The following is a 9,674-nucleotide window of genomic DNA, read 5'->3' as shown; positions in this document are numbered from 1 at the left end:
CGCCCAGATTTACACTAGCGTGAGTTAACTCACGCACATGTTAACACTAGCGTGGGTTAACTCACGCCCAGTTAACACTAGCGTGAGTTAACTCACGCTAGTTAGGCCGGTGGTCACAACTCAAGAACACGTTTTTGGACTTTGGTCGGTTATTCAACCATGATTTTATTGTGTTTTACACGTTTTTTTTCTTGTTTTTGACTGAATTTAGTGCATATAAAACCTATGCACTAAATAATTTTCAATTATGCCTTGGTTTTTTTTTGTTACATTTAAGGCCTATATTCTAAATTAATTTATTATTCTAAATTGTTTTGTTTACATTACTCTAAATTATTTTCTTAACTTTATACTAAATTATTTTATCAACATTATTCCGAAATTATTTTGTTAACATTATTCTAAATTATTGATAAAAGCAAATGGACTAAATATAAATAAAAGTAAATGGACTAAATTAATAAAAGCAAATGGACTAAATATAAATAAAAGCAAATGGACTAAATATAAAAGCAAATGGACTAAATATAAATAAAAGCAAATGGACTAAATATAAATAAAAGTAAATATAACAATATCTTATTTTATTAATAATTCGTACATTACAACAATTGTCATACAATAATGTTGAAGTTATTCACTAAATCTACTTATTTTCTCCTTTTTGGGGTAAAAAGTAATCAATCTTCGTGGGGTAAAATAGTGAGCAGCCTTCTTGGGGAAAATACATCATCAACCCTTGGGCTAAATTTAAATCTGTTTTTTACCACAAGAAGTTCTTTTTACCCACGGTAAAAAGTTTCGCGGTTAAAAAACGAGGTTTAAAATTATCCCAAGGGTCGATCACTTCCTCAAGTCGGCTACTCACTATTTTACCCCGACGAATTTTGATCACTTTTTAACCCAAAGAGATTATTGAAAACAAAAAAAAAAACAAAGAAAGAAGAGAATTAGAGGGAGAGAGTGGGAGGAGATAATGTGAGAAATATGGGAAGTATGTGAGGGTATTTATAGGTAGAAATGTGAACCTAGGTTATATCTAACATAAATGTGGTCAAAAAAAACATGTGAAAGTGGTAAAAAAACGTGTACATTGAATGTTGAAAAGCCGACCAAAGTTGGAAAAACGTTTGTTCTTCACGCTAACTAGCGCAAGTTAACTTGCGCTAGTGTTGTAGTTTGGCGTGACTTAAGTCACGTTCATATTACACTTACGCATGTTGAGTCACGTAACGTGACTTAACATACGTAACAAATGCACTAGCGAATGTTAAGTTGCGTGGGGGCATTTTCGACTTTTACTTTGGGAGTGAGCGAAACTGTTTGGGTAAAGAGCGAAGATGAAGACCCCTCTTCCTCTCCATTGAAATGGTTCAAACTTTTCACTTCCATCTATCTATGCTTTTCTTGAGTACCCTGAAACAAAATCGATTGCCTAGTAGGCTAGAACACAACTCCATCCGATAAAATAAAGAATTGATTTGTTTTCCATGTGTTTGTTGAAGTTATACTTTAAAACTCCGGATTCCGTACTAGATGATTGATTATTTTATCTACTAAACCAAAGAAGAAAATTAATGTCCGTGGAAATTACCATTTTGCCCTTCTCGAGGCATTTTGGTAATCCTGTAATTTGAGAGAAGGGCATTTTGGTAAAATCAACGGGCATGTGGGTAATATGAGAAAAGAGAAACGGGAATGAGAGAGAAAGAAGGAACTCGCCGGCAAAAAACGAGGAAAGGAGGAACGCGAAGCAGAAAAAGGAAAACGAGGATTTGAAGAGAAAAATGAAAATTGGAAGAAGGTGAAAACAAAAGAGAGACGGCAAGAGGAGAGGAAAGTGTTGTGTTGGTGATAACAGAATGAAATGAATGAAGACCAAGGTAATTTCCTCATCTTTTGTTTAATCAAAAATCATGATCGGTTTAATTTTTGTGTTTTCTGTTTTATTGTTGCTATGCATGTTCGATTGCATGTCCAAGTTTTTGTTTTTCCAGAATTTTAATCGTTTCCGCCGCTTTGGATTTAGAATCAGAAGGTAAGTAACTCGAAATCCCCAAATTTATGTCATGACAATCACTTCAAATCGGTTTTTTGATTTTGATTTCCTTTTTACTGTGTTTTTTCGTTTTTAAGTTATGGTTTTATTTTGAATTGGATGTTTGTTTATTTTTAAAAGGGTTGTATCTAACATCTGCACTGATTCGACAGTCATCAATTTTGAATGGGAGGTGCGAATTCACAATGAAGCAATGATTCTTTGTTATAAATGATTCAGATCTCTTCACCATTTACTGAAATTTGTTGATTGTTGTAGGTTCGACGTGATCAAAATGATTTAGATCGATTGAAGCAATGAAAGGTGCGGAATTCGTCGTCATCTTTAACAATTTCGTGCAATGTTCAGAACAAGAATTCATCATGCTTTGTTGAGTGGATTCCCAACAATGTGATCCACTGTCTGTGATATCCTTCCAACTGGTCTAAAAATGGCTTCTACATTGGAAATATGATGTGAAGTGGTAGTCTTTTAGTGTCAAATATAAGCAATCTTCAATCACCTGCACTGTATTTGCTGCTATTGTTTCTATAATGCCCTTCATCAGTGCTAGCAGACAATTGAAATGAGGTGACTAGATTTAAATAATATCTTTTTATTATTTTCTTCTCTAGGTTTGTTTTATGTGAAGGTTTATATGATGTTTTGCTTGATGATGGCTTCCTTAAATTTTACCTGACCGTGTTTTATAGGAGCAGTATAGTGTATCTTTTCGACCTTCAAACGTTATGGTTTAAGAAGGATTTCATTGGCTCTATTTTGTGCTGAGAAGAAATATCGATGATTAGTTTCTGATGCAAATATGTCTCTGCAGAAGCTGTTTTTGTGTTTTAAAGGTGTTATAACTGTCTAGCATATTTCTATTTTTTTCCTAACTTCCGTGTGATGATTCTTTGCAAAACAGAGAGATATTTCATGGTGCAGTGAGTTTTTGCAGCCTAACTTTCCCACTTTGGCTGAATCTATAGCTTTGAGGTGGTGACTTCAATTGCCTTTAGGTACTGACTTGGACTCACAATTATTGAATTTGACTCTGATTCTTTTGTTAACTTCCTATATGGTAAATTAAGTATTGTATCTATTGAATAAGTTATCTTAAAAGATGTAAAAATTCTGTAGTTTATGCATTAGTAGAGTTGCTTGAAATTATGGTTCTACATTTTGGTTGCTCAGTTGAGACATTGCTTTTTTATGGATGGATGATCTTGCCACTTGAGACAGGTATGATTCTATTTTGATTCTGGTAATAGATTGTGCTGTTGAAAGTTGATAATTTATTCTGATAATTATATGGATGTATTGCCCAAAATATCAAAATTTTGCACCTAAACATTACAGGATAAGTTTCAAGTGCTTTTATTTTAATTATCTTTTACTAAAATTCTAATTTGAACATCATATATGTTATTCATTTTCTTATTGCTATTTTTTCCTATATACAATCTTCATTCTATTGTCAATCCTCCCAAACATTTAGTTTCGATCCTTTGCGTAGTTAGAATGGGTTGTTGAACTGGTATTTAAACAATTCAGTTTTTCTTTTCTTTTCACACCAGGGAAATACATTCTTGCATTCTTGCTGGTTTGTTCTTCCACTTTTTGATATTCTTTAGAAGCCTCAAACCCATCAATTCTTGGTAAATTTCTATCTTTTCCATGTTTCTTTTGCAAATTTCTTTGCCAAATTGTTAAAATGTTGTAAGTTGTTATCCCAATATCAGTTTTAGTTGTTAAGCTACTTGATTTTGGTGGGTGGGTATTTTAGGAGGGCTAGAATTAGTAATGGGAATAAAATGCATTGCAAGTGTTTGGTAAAATGCCCATGAAAAAAATCTGGTGTTTAGCATCACATGTTTTTAGTAAGGATTAGAAGAAAAATGTTTTTCAATTGTTAGATGCAGTGTTCTACTTCTTTACACCTGACTGGATAGGATTTGGTTTAAATGACAAGCCACATCAGGATACGGTTTTGATTACACAAGTGTTATTAATCATTACGAATGATCGTATATCATGATTATTTTTTCCTGCATGAACCTCATACATGTTGTTCTTTCTCAAAATTCCTGTAGAAAAGGAGTTCCATGATGCATTGGATAATTTGCTTTAGGTGTTGGAATTTGAGTCTCCAATTTTGCTCTGTTACATATTCTTTTTCAGAACTGCACACATATAACAAGGGCCTATTTTGGAGGATGAAGGTGCATGTTGGGTTAACATATTCTTTGTGGCAAAAGTTTCATTGTGGCACACATATTGCTATGTTACAAATTCTTTTCCTGCATAAATCTTGCTTCAAGACAAGTTTCAAATGAACTAAGAAGATGAAGAAGACTGAGATGATGGTCTTTTATGTAAGTGGTCATGAAATTTGATGCATGTGGATTGTTCACTCAATTATTTATTTGAGACTCAACTTGCCTTTCTATTATTTGCAGGAAGTTTCTTTATCTATTTTCAAAGATTCTTTTATGGAGACAGAAGTATGATGCATTGTTATTTTTTTATGGAAAAGTGATAGTTAGAAGTTACCCATATTTGATCCTTGAGCATTAGTTTTCTCTTTTCCTTTATTCTATTTGATTTCAAGATTTTTTTTTTGCTTTTTAGGTTGAGTAGTTAAAGGGTTGCTTTCTTTGCTTTTTCTGCTATGTCTGATTTTTTTTTTTTTGAATTATAGGACTGATATTGGAACTGATGGGGAATGTGGTATGGTATTGGAACTTAATTCCTTATATCATATGTTGATAGCAAAGGTTATATGATTTTGGAGGTACTCTCATAAGCTTTTCAAGGGATTAATGGGACAAATTTTCATTTAGGATATATTGCGAAATGACAGATAATTATAAATATTGCGATAGGGATTAATGGGACAAATTTTCATTTACTTTCTGAGGAATTTAGATTTTGTTGCGGTTAGCAATCCACGCATTCACGCTTTTATGGACGTCAATGATTGTTGGATCGAAATCAGATGATCTAGATTTTAATGTGTATTTTAGACCGTCCAATTTTGTAGCTTTGTTGTCCTGCTTGAAATTAAAGTAGAACAATTTGAAGGAAGGTTTGTGCTTTGTTAGAATGTTTGTTAGCCTTTGCTTGGTTACTTCCATTGATGATTGTTTCATTGTGTTAAAAATTGGGTTGACATTCATTTGGTTGTGATTCCAAATTGGGATTCCCATGTGCAACAACATTAAGTTTTGAATTTTAGGCTTTGCATTGCTTTACCTTCAGACTTCAAGTTTGATTCCTGAAAATAAAGTATGCTAAACAATTGGTCTGTAACTTTGTTGGACCTTTGATAAACATGTTCAAAGGCATGTTACATGGTTCATTAAACTGAATTAATCTTGATGATGAACCATGATTTGGAATTTTTGAAACCACTCAGTCATATTTTGTTCAAATGCACAATTTATTTGGATTAACTACGCTATATCATGATATCAGATTTAAATTTTTAGTTAGTGGACTATAGTGCCCAATATAATGGATTAATATTTTACTGAATAAGGGTTTTGAAGTTTTTAGGATTGATGGTTCAGTGAGATTGGAACTATGATATAAAAGTGCATGTCAGTACCAATGTTTTATTTTTTTCATGTGAAAATCATTTGTTTATTTCTCTGTAAAATACATGCAATGTGAACTTTTTTTATCTCTTCAAAATTGTGTTTTTAAGATTTTTTTTTTCTTTGTGCATATTTAGAAGGGTTGTCAAGTTCTTGGTCAGCGGAGCTACATTTTGCCGCTCTGTTGTTCCAACTATATGGTTAAATATGAATTGCTTAGGAGGTGATTCAGGGACAGAACCATATTTGACTACAGCTGCTATAAAATTGTACAAGACCAGATATCTAGACTATGATACTATTATGGTGAGTTTGGTTTATTTTTAGCTATTCTTAACATTTGATGAGGTTAAACTTGACATTGGTCTATGATAAAGTTTCCTCTTAAAACTCATGGTTTTATGAGAATATGGTTGTGGACTAAATGTAAATAGATGCATCATATTATTTAGCAAATTTAGCGTCAAATGATTAAGAAGCAAATTTGGAGCTTAACAGAACAAATTACATTTGAAAGACCTTTTCAAATAGTGATATCCCAATAACATACTCATTCCTTTTCAAATACTCTTTCAATGACCATTTTCTCATTATGTGTATATCAGTGCATTTATTTTTGTAAACTAACTTAAGCTACTGTGATGAGTTTCCTTGATTTGTTAATTATAATTGTTTTGATGTCTTCTAATTTGTAGGGGATTATGATCGAAACGGCATATAAACATGTAAGTGTTGGTTTTAGCGAAATTGCTATCTGAAGCCTATTGTTTTGCATTGTTCAGCTCTTCATTTATACAAAATTACTCTGGGCATGTATATATTTAGGTGAGTTGAAAAATTGGTTTTTAGTTTTTTTAAAAGTCATCCACCACTCTATTTGAGTAATTTTAATTTACTAGCTACAAAGCCTCCGCTTTAGAATTGTAGGTAGTAGTGATGCAAATAAATGGTGTCTTTTGCTTTTGAGCAGGGGCAAAACAATTTCTCGGTGAAACAAACAATTGGCAGTTCATTGGATTTTTCTTAGTGTATATCGATCTGCAGTGCGAATAAAGGTACAACTCAAGTCTGTTCGTAATAGTTTATAGTTTATAATTTAATTTATTATTTACACTATGACAAGTCATAAGAGTTAATATTTTTCTTTGTCTATGGTGTTTCAATGTTTTCTATGTATTGAATTGATTTATCTAAGGTGGCAATGTTTGTGATGTATAATATGCATCTCTTTACATTGTGAGTGACTCAAGTTCAACCTGTGTTTTGCGCCTATCTAATGATCTAATTACATATGATCTTCATATCAATAGTTTAAGGGAATTTAATGAATTTATAGTTCAAGGGGTTTGAACTGCATATTTCTGAAATTAGCTAATTGTGCAGAGTTTCTATCTGCATTTATATTGCATGCAGTCATGAAATTACTGATAATCCTGATACATCATTGGAAGTCCTTAATTGAGGAAAGCATGACTTATACTTATTGGACAGATGTTTTATATAAAATGTAGGTTTTTCTTTCTAATATAATCATGATTAATTTGATCATCTGAGATGGGGTTTTGGATTTCATTCTAAGGATCGTTTTTTTAATCATACTTATTGGCGGGTCTTCAAAGTTTACTTGAATTGTTAGTTTTTGTGTTGGAGAGTCAGCGTCATTGATTCAATTTTAGAAGAAGAGGTCACAAGAGTTAAAAATAATCTGTTGTTTGGAGTTTCAGAGGAAGATGAGCTTATAGTGGGTAGAGGTAAAAATGGACATTATACGGTTCACTCTGCGTATTACAGAATTATGCAAGACCTTGCAGAAATTGTGAGAGTAAGAGTGCAAGGGTATTAGAAGTTATTTTGGGGCCTTGTGATGCCGCAGAAAGTGAAGCTTTTGTTGAGAAGAGTGGAGAGAGGATGTCTTTGATGAGGGGTAATTTGCGGCAGAAAAATGTTACATGCCCGGTTACATGTCCAATGTGTGACAAGTATGAAAAATATGAATGTCATCTGTACTCTGGCTGCCGATATGCAGGATTTGAAAACCTTGGCCATGTATTTTGGTGCATATGGCTTCGTTGAAACGAAAAGGTCTGGGACAATCAAATGAAGACAGTGACAAATTCAGTTCAGTACACGTGTGAAGTACTATCTGATTGGCAGCAGCTGCAGCAGAGGTTCCAGTGCAGCAGCTGCAAACAATAGCACCGACCAATTTATCAGTAGTATTAGAGTTCGACGGTGGACTAAGCTAGCAAATGGAGAGCTAAAATACAATGTCGACATGGCCGTTTGTGAGACGGAGGGATGATTTGGAATCGAATAGCGTGTAAGAAATACTCAAGGAGAGTTCATCAAGGCCAAGACATGCTGTTTTTTAGAGTTCCAGAAGCAATGGCTTTTTTGAATTTTTACTCTGGATGTACTAATAAGCATGAAGCAAGAGGGTGATGGGATAAAGTTTAATTTCTAACAATTCTTTCTGAGAGACATTTAGTTCAGATAATTTTTAATCATGTGTTGTTACTCATACAAATGATAGTATAATTGTGACTCGATTATGTGTTTAAGGTTGTTGAGATATGCACTGATTTGGTCTTCACTATTAGGATAATCATAAAAATTAATGGCATATATGATATATCTAACAGAGTAAATTTTCAAAGCATGTTTTGTTTTGAATATCTGTTTTACGAATTCGGTACAACAAAATGCCAACAAGACTACATAAGGTTCAAATACCTCCAAAAAACTCAGACATGAATTAGTGGGATTTCTTTACTCATTAACAGGTGAAAATGTAAACATGTTAGAAAAGGGAGACAAAACCACATTTTGAATTAAAAAACTGCAATAAATGGCAATTCTATTAAGATACTCCTACTTATCTATGTAAATGCATAAATCAATTCCAATCCACTTTCAATAAATCTATCTTTATAGAAGTGCCATCGGTAAGACTAAATACCTTAATATGGTTTTTTTTTTTTTTTTAATAAACTAAAATGTATTACAAGCTATATCAAAACAGATCATAGTCTGATACAGAGCAAAAAGTACAAATGGACCACATCAAATAAAATAGGCACCAATGTGAGCACCATACAAATAATTTATATATACATGCTACAATATAATTATGGCATGAATCATTACAGTTGGTTTGCATTGAAGATAAACAAGGCTTATTCTTCACTCCTCTATTCTCATAGCCTTTGCTTGGGACCAAAGAAGGGAAGTTTTGTCTACTTTTCTAAATATGGAAAATCATGTACGGTTACAATATCATTACAAACCTTACTTGCATATAAATAGTAGTTTCTAATTTATTATTATCATTTCATCATGTTGTTTACTTTGAAACACTTGTTGGACTTGGCTATCTATCATTGGACGATTCCTACTTCCATCAAACTGTAATAAAGCACTCTAATAGATGTGAATACTTTTTGTTAACATGTAGCCCACCCAAACATGACGGAGCTACATGTGTGTATATATTCGCGAGGTTGAAGAAAGGAAATAAAAATATTTAATTTGATTAAGTTCAATTCGTGACGATCATAAATTGAAAGTTCATATTCTTCGGTCATTGATAAACAATTTGTTGGGCAATACTAAATACGGTTACCACAAAAAATACGATTCCGAAATCAATACGGTAATTTAGCAATCGTTTCTTTCGAATATCGGGCTTCAGCTTCCAATCAACAACGGGTAAATCTATTGGACATACACGAACACATACTTCACAAGCAATGCATTTATCAAATTCAAAATGGATTCGACCGCGGAAACGTTCCGATGTGATTAATTTTTCATAAGGATATTGAATAGTTACGGGTAAGGAATCATTAAATGACAAAACGTGAATAAAAATATTTGTGAGGTTGTGATGATTAAACGATATTGAAATTAAATATATAAGTGATAAAAAGATAATAAAATAGGATTTATATACGTTGAATTTGAAAGTCAAAATGATATAAATCGTAGCTTTGGTAATAGGGTTTTCATTGGTTTATAGATAGATATCAATTATTACC

At 32.6% G+C, this 9,674-nt stretch overlaps 1 long non-coding RNA gene across 17 annotated transcripts; it reads left to right on the top strand.

The window, feature by feature from the left end:
• Window positions 1-1,707: 1,707 nt before the first annotated feature.
• LOC146896769 (uncharacterized) lies at window positions 1,708-8,293 on the top strand. Of its 17 annotated transcripts, none has more exons than XR_015023819.1 (14): window positions 1,708-1,883; window positions 1,998-2,038; window positions 2,180-2,231; window positions 2,318-2,629; window positions 2,964-3,057; window positions 3,233-3,280; window positions 3,616-3,696; window positions 4,220-4,413; window positions 4,498-4,542; window positions 4,740-4,832; window positions 5,775-5,943; window positions 6,333-6,462; window positions 6,608-6,692; window positions 7,362-8,293. It is a non-coding gene; the product is annotated as an uncharacterized LOC146896769 (long non-coding RNA). The 17 variants fall into 17 exon arrangements; XR_015023816.1 differs by having other exon boundaries at window positions 3,179-3,280; XR_015023818.1 differs by lacking the exon at window positions 1,998-2,038.
• Window positions 8,294-9,674: the final 1,381 nt, after the last annotated feature.

The sequence above is a fragment of the Medicago sativa genome, chromosome 8, assembly GCF_051527215.1.
Source record: "Medicago sativa cultivar Bolivia chromosome 8, Bolivia_mono, whole genome shotgun sequence".
Classification (NCBI taxonomy): domain Eukaryota; kingdom Viridiplantae; phylum Streptophyta; class Magnoliopsida; order Fabales; family Fabaceae; genus Medicago; species Medicago sativa.
The sequence above is the reverse complement of the archived record's forward strand: the minus strand, read 5'-3'. Positions and strand labels throughout refer to the sequence as shown.